At 48.4% G+C, this 7,199-nt stretch overlaps 1 long non-coding RNA gene across 1 annotated transcript; it reads right to left on the bottom strand.

The window, feature by feature from the left end:
* Nucleotides 1-1,700: 1,700 nt before the first annotated feature.
* LOC140691387 (uncharacterized) lies at nucleotides 1,701-6,939 on the bottom strand. Its single transcript, XR_012067021.1, has 3 exons — nucleotides 6,666-6,939; nucleotides 3,688-3,892; nucleotides 1,701-2,702 (listed from the first exon to the last, which is right to left on the bottom strand). It is a non-coding gene; the product is annotated as an uncharacterized lncRNA (long non-coding RNA).
* Between the last annotated feature and the right edge of the window lie 260 nt (nucleotides 6,940-7,199).

The raw sequence follows: 7,199 nt of genomic DNA, 5'->3' as shown, positions 1-7,199 counted from the left end.
ACTTGCCGGATGGGTGATTTAATAAAAAGGAAATTGTGTAATTTGTATAAACCTAATTTCCCCAGTTAACAGGTCACGAACGTCGTAAAGCATCCTTTCAGGTCTCTTCGTAGTTCCGCTTTCTCGAGGAACGTGGACTAGCACCTACTGTTCTGCTGTCGTAAGGAACGCTGCCCAGGAGTCTGTTTCCCACCTTCAAGCTTAGAAACCTGTGAGTCTAACAGTCTTGATCCGCAGCTCTCTTCAGCCGCCGTTTCTCCCGTGCAGGAGGAGAGAAATTTGGTTACAACAGATTAAACAAAGGTTATATTTATTAACCCTTGTTTAATCATCACAGCCAAGCAAACAGCTTTAATCAGACGAATAGAGACAAAGCCCAATATTTAAACTGTGCATAAAAATACGGCATTTAATCTAATCGAGTCGGCCGACCCCGAGCTTGCCACATCTCATGTTTGCTCTTCAAACCTGGAATTCATTCCTCTGTCACTCTAATTCCTGAACCCAATTTGGAAATAGTTTGCATTATGCCCTATCTCACAGCTCTTTATGTTTGCTAACCAAATAGAATGTGTTTGAAGACTTTGTCTTTCCGAATGTGACATTGTTAAAAATCAAAGGCGTTTAACAGTGGCGGCTGCAGTGGAGTAAGAGACTTGTCTCTTAAAGGTAACACAGAACCACACACATGGCTGGCACACACACACATGCACGCAGAAATAGTCCCGGTGCATTCTCTAGTACTTTAGCTTTTTAACAATCAAAAAACATATATATTAATATAAAATAAGGTACTCAAGGAAATGGGGGGAGGGGATAAATTTGGGAGTTGATATTTGCAAATGCTAACCACTATATATAAATTAAAAAGTGTCTTCTGTAGAGCACAGGGACCTATATTCAGTATCTTGTAATAACCTTTTATGAAAACATATATATGCGTGTATACGCATGACTGGGTCATGATGCTGCGTAACAGAGACGGACACATTGTAACTGACTGTACTTCACTTAAAAAAATTATTCAGAAAAAAATATAGTAGACTAAAACAAGTTATTTTCTCATCCAAGTTCTCCTGTCCAAAGCACACATTCCAAGTGGAGGAAACGTGTGTGCGCAGAGGCCAAGGATGAAGACAGCACGTCCCCACAGTAATTTGTGGGGTAAAGAGAGTGACCGGGGCCCGAGAGAGACTGGGTCACGGAGAGACACCAGGGGCAGCCCCGTGAGCCAATGCGAAAGGGGGGGGGAACCAGCTGTGTCAAAGGTTGCTCGTTGGGTGAATGAACGAGCTGGGGACTGACTACTGAGCATGGCAGACAGAGGCCACTGGTCAACTTGGCAAAACAGGGTTCCGCGGGTTGGTGGAGGAAAAGTGTGACCAGAATGCAGAAAAGAGAACCCGTATGAAACTGCTGGTCACAGCGACAGGCAACCCTTTATTTAAATTTTTTATTTTATTTATTTTTGATGATAATTTTAATTATTACTTTTAACTTGTTTTCTTCCAGTTTTGTTCAGGTATAATTGACACACAGCACCGTATCAGCTCAGGGTGCAGTGTAATGATTTCACACACACACACATCATGAGACAGTTACCATAATAAGTTACTGACCATCCATCATCTCATATAGACACAAAATTTAAAAACCAGAAAAAATGTTTTGTGATGAGAACCCAGGATTTATTCTGTTAACAACTCTCGTCTGTAACAGACGGCAGTGCTAGCTGTGTTATCGTTGTCCATCACACCCCAAGGACTTACTGCCCTTATTAAGTGGGAAGTTTTGACCACCGTCAAAAATAAAATTAAACTTAAAAAAAAGCTATTTAATTGATACTGGCGGTAAGAAACTTAACGCTGATCATATCAACCACTGTTAAGTGGTAAGTGTGTTCGTGCCGTGGTGCCACGGATCTCCAGAAATTCTGCATCCTGCAAAACTGAAACTGCAGCCACTACACCCCTCCCAGTACCCCCCAACCCCGCCATCCCCTGTAAACACGGGTCCACTTTCCGTTTCTATGAAGGACCGGCAAGGCCATAACGTGGTTTTGCTGGGAGGAATGCGGCCTGAAAACTTGTATTTTGTGGCCTGTCCGGGGCGAGGCTGGAGCCCACACTTGGACAACCACTGACTCATGACAGCGGTTCTCACTCTGGCCGAGCACTGGACTTTCTGGAGCGCTGCAGAGACGTCCCGAGGGCGGGAACCCACGTCTGGGGGATTTGGGGGCGGCTTGAAGACTGCTGGTTTTAAAAGCCCCCAGGAGTTTCTAACTTGCAGCCAGGCTGAGAAGGAGAGAGGGCAGGTTCCTGGCACAGAGCTTGAGGCGGGTGGCTCAGGAGCCGGGGCTTGGGGAAATTCTCCCCCTTTTCCTGAGTTGGTTAGATCGATGTGGATGCAAGGGAGGCGGTTGAAGTGACGACTTCGGCTCCATGATGTACGAAAGCCAGGACAGGGGGGATGGGAGTGTGAGGCACGAGGCCACGGACAGCTGAGCTGCAGGCGGTGGTGTCTCAGGACCCCGCAGCTGAGGCGTGGGCAGGGAGATGGAAGCACGAAAGGTGGGAGGCTGCGAGGTCAGTTAGGACCTTGGACCAACCAAGAAATGGTGCTGGGAGAAAAGGAAGCGAGAAGAGCATTGAGACACAGGATAGAGCACGGCTTCCTCAACCAGGTGGGACTTCACTGGCCTGGAAGGAATGAAAAATAAAGGTCTAATTTAAAAACAATGATGGTAATAAAAAGTAAAAACAGAATTTTAAAATATAAATAATGATCCAAGCCAGTGTTGGTCCCATATCTGTTTTTTCCCGTGGAAATGTCAGAAACCTTGTGAAATCTTCACAGAAAGTATTTCAAACTAAATAGAATAATAAAAAGATATTTTTGAACATTAAGTGTTGGACGGTGCAACCAGCGCTCTCTACCTAAATATCTCCTTGACCACAAAACACTATTGTTATTTTCACTTTCCAAACAAAAGCAGAAAGCTGAGGGAGGCTTCACCCCGCCCAGTGGTCAAGGAAACCGGAAAATGGTAGAGCCTGGTAAGGAACCCGGGCGTCTGTGGCTCAGAGATCCGACGGCTGAACCATCACTTTATGCCACTTGGCATGTGACGCATGTGCACACGTGTGCACCACACAGATGTCCGTGACCACGGGGATTCCCAGAAAATCAAACATAAAAGAGGACAGTGAAAAGGGCTGGGGAAGGGGCCGGGGCTGTGACTGCTGGTGATGGTTGGATGACGGTTGCCTGGACAGCCGCCTCTCCCAGGCTTGTTTCTCATACACTCAAATCCATGCTCTCTGTGTCTACTTGCGAAGCCACCTCTCACTCGCTCCGGATGGCTCTGATTTTATTCTCAGTTCGAGCTCCCTACGCGCAGCCTGCCCACATAGGTGAGAAACCCCCATGTCCCACGGGCGCATCTCTGCCTTTGCCCCAAAGGCAGGACGGTCCTCCCCCAACCCCTTGGACAGCTAAGAGAGGCTCGGGAACGGTGTCCCCCGATTCATCTGCCCCCGTAAGAACCCCCCCTTTCCTCCCTCCTGAGCTGGGGGAGGACTGTACCAACATGATGACCTTCTCCCACCATCACAGCTGTGTTTCTTCCAAATCCTTCTTGGTTGTTTCTAATTTCCCACGAAAACCTTCCTTCTCTCTCATTACCTCATGTTCTGGCTGAAGACAGCCACACGGAGAAGTGAAATGGTCTCCCCAGTGCTCCCAAAGCGTAGCCGTGGCTCTCAGGCCACCTCCAGCACGACACTACTTCTTCAGCTGGACCTCGGCTCAGCCGCCCTCACCGGCCAACTCAGGCGGGGGTGATGAATGCACAGTCAATTCCATATAGACCCTTGGAAGCTGCGTCTTCCTGGAAATTACATGGTAAATAATGACATTTGTTGGGAACAAATAATTCAACTCTTCGTTACCATGTCAAATGCAATTTTAAGATCTGATGAGGCAAATCTTGTTTAGGAGATGAAAACAGAAGAGAGAAACCAGATAATTGCCAAGTGATTAAACAGGGAGAGCCATGCATGTATGATGAATGCGGGATGTGTCAACGGCCGGGAGGGAGCTGGGGTCCTCCCTGCGCTGTGCACGTGCCCGTGGTCTCTGAACCCACAGCGGAGCGGATTCCACTGCGAGGAACAGGTCTGATTCCCCGGGGGCTCTGCGGGCTGCAGGGGCCGGTGGGGGGGGGGTGTCTACATGCCTCCTTTTCCTTCCCCCTGCAGAAGTCTCCGTTCTTACTATTTCACTCTTTCCCTCCGCGTCTAACTCCCTGGGAGCCTCTGTTCTGGCCCACTGCTCTCTGCTCTTCCGACCCTCCCTCTTCTGTTTCAGGAGGGGTTTCCTGCTTGGAGCTCCTGCCTTGGCATCTATTTGAAAAAGGGAAAGTTTCTCTTCTATTGTCCTGCCATGAATAATCTGTAATCTGTCCATAAATCACCTGCTCTTGTGTGTTTCCTTTGTCTGCAAGACGGCTGGGGCATCTCCGTTTGCAAGAGGACCGCTGGGGCCGTGCAAACCTTGTCCAGCCATGAGCCTTCGGCCCTGCAGGTCTCAGGTTCTCTGTCCCCTGCTGCCACCGCGGGCCCCAACCTTCTCTGGTCTATGTTACAAGTGGGCCCAGAGGAAGGCATCCATCGTTCCTCTGCACACTTGCTCCGCCCTCCTCAGGATTCTATAGGTCCAGCAGGTGTCCCAAGACTGGTCCGGGTCCTTATGGAAAGGAGCGGGATGTTGCACCTAAAGGCCCTGTTCCCCCCGAAGTCCATAAGAAACAAAGATAGGCAGAAATAATGGGGAACTGTATACCCTAAGAAGATGGGATTAACTAACCATCTGGAGAAATCAATATCAGATAACTTCTCCCAGCACGCAGAAGCCTCAAGACAGGACTGTCCCCAGCTATAAAATGTGTCCCTGGGAACGGAGCTAATTGGTTTGTGGGGCCCAGAAGCCAGCGTAGGCCATGGGTAGAGTGGTGAGAGATGAGGGTTAGTTATGGGTGGGGGGTGTGGGTTCCAGAAGAGCAGCATTAGCACAGGGTGTGGCTGTGGCAAGGGGACGATTTGAGGCTCTGCTAAGTCCTAGGACTTTACACCCCAGTTGTGTATGCTGCTTCATTCTGCCTTGAAGGGGACTGTTCAGAGCAGGTGAAGATGTCCCTGAGACCTGACACATGGGGCAGCAAGCCAAAATTGAGAAATAGCCATGTGGTAGTTAATTTAGTGTTTAATTGACCAGTCCACAGATCCACATATTTGGTCAAATGTTATCCTGAGTGTGTCAGTGAGAGAGTTTCTGGATGGGATTAACAGTCGAATCAGTAAACTGTAAAGCAGATTGCTCTCCCTCGTGTGGTGGGCCTTGTCCAATCAGTAGAAGTGCTGCATTGACCAAAAGACTGACATTCCCTCAAGGAAGAGAGAATTCTCCTCCTAGTAGCCTTTGAATTCCAACATTGGCTTTTTTCTTGCCTTTGATCTTGAGCTGAAATTTTGGCTCTTACAGAGTCTCGAGTCTGCTGGTCTTTGAACTGGAATTACACCATCACCATTGGCCCTCCTGGGCCTCCAGCTTGTGGACTCACCACAGATCTCAGGACTTGTACTCCATAGTTGTGCAAGCCAATTCTTTATAATAAATTCCTCTCTAGATGGACAGATAGGAGGTAGATTGATCAATAGATTTTCTTAATTTTATATATATATATGTAATACATATATATGTATATAGTTTATTTCCTCAACTGGATCAATGTATCTCCTGTTGGTTTTGTTTTTCTGGAGAACCTTGACTAACACAATATGAAAAGATACACAGTTCTAACCATTATATATACAGAATTTTGACCAAGTCCCTTAGTCTTTCTTTGCCTCAGTACTGCCTCAGTATAAATGTGAATTTTATTGCATGGTGTTACTATGTTACATTCACTTGATGTTACAGTATTGCTTCAGTATAAAATACAGATTCTTTTCCATGGCGTTGCAGTATTGCATTACATGATATTAAGTAGCACCTTGGTGTTGCCTCGGTATAAACGTGGATTCTGTCACATGATGTTACAGGACAGTCTCAGTATAAAATGTGGACCATGTGGCACCCACTGTCTGAAACTGCAGCTGAGAGGAAAGAGTTCTGTGATGTGCTAAGATCTGTGGTTCTCTGAAATACAAACCAGCCTCGTCTGCTGTGGTCAGGATGCCTCCCTCCGCCTGCAGGTGTCCACTCTGTACGAGGTCTAGACACGGCACCGTCTGGCGACATTCTGGTGTAGGTCCCCCATCACCACAGTCCTTTCCAGAGTTTCTCAGCTCTACCCACTGTGAAATATGTCATCGCAGAACATTCTGGATGAATGATGGCTGCAGGCAGGCGTGGGAGGGAGATGGAATCTGAGAGCCACCGCGTGGTCTCTGAGCCACCAGAGCGTGGCATCGGAGCCGGGAGGAGCGTCCCTGATGGGTCGTTAGCAACACCCCAGCTCTTCCCCGGACAATAATATTGAGTTCGCATCAGATAAACATGAATCTTCTAAACAAGGGGTGAGCGCGGGAGCGGCGCCAGCAGCTTTGCGCAGGTGAAAGGCAGTGGGACACAGTCCAGAGATTTGATTTCCCTGTAATTACCTCTCTGCGGAAGGGAGCTCGGGATCAGATGGAGCGGCTGCCACAGCGCAGGCCCTGCGAGGAGATTAAACGAGGTCAGCCCCTTTGCAGGACCAATTTCTGTTCTGAGCAAAACCCATTATTAACAAATCAGAGCCATTAGAGGAGTCACTCTATTGAAAAAAAAAAAATCAAAACGGAAGCGAGGCGGGTCAGTTGGGAGAAAATGAGAGTGGGTTCCAGCGATGGGCTGGACCTGTGTGCACAGGGCGAAGGGCCGGACGGCCGCAGCGAAGACCCCCGGCCCCTGAGCCTGAGGCCATCAGTGTGGAAAGCAGTCACCGCGTGGTCGAAGGTCCCCCACTCCTCCCCACTGATGTGCCCCATTTTGTCAAAGTCGCCCTTTCAAAGCTCGTTCGTTAAAGTAAGTCAGACATAACTAACCGTAGTTGGTCCGGTCTCCCCACGTGTGAGCACCTAAGCTGAGCCAGCCGGCAGCGGGGGGAGTCAGCGTCCTCCTGCGGCTCATTTTAGAGCAGCGTGCATGTCAGATCA

Source organism: Vicugna pacos, chromosome 35, assembly GCF_048564905.1.
Source record: "Vicugna pacos chromosome 35, VicPac4, whole genome shotgun sequence".
NCBI classification, from domain to species: domain Eukaryota; kingdom Metazoa; phylum Chordata; class Mammalia; order Artiodactyla; family Camelidae; genus Vicugna; species Vicugna pacos.
The sequence above is the reverse complement of the archived record's forward strand: the minus strand, read 5'-3'. Positions and strand labels throughout refer to the sequence as shown.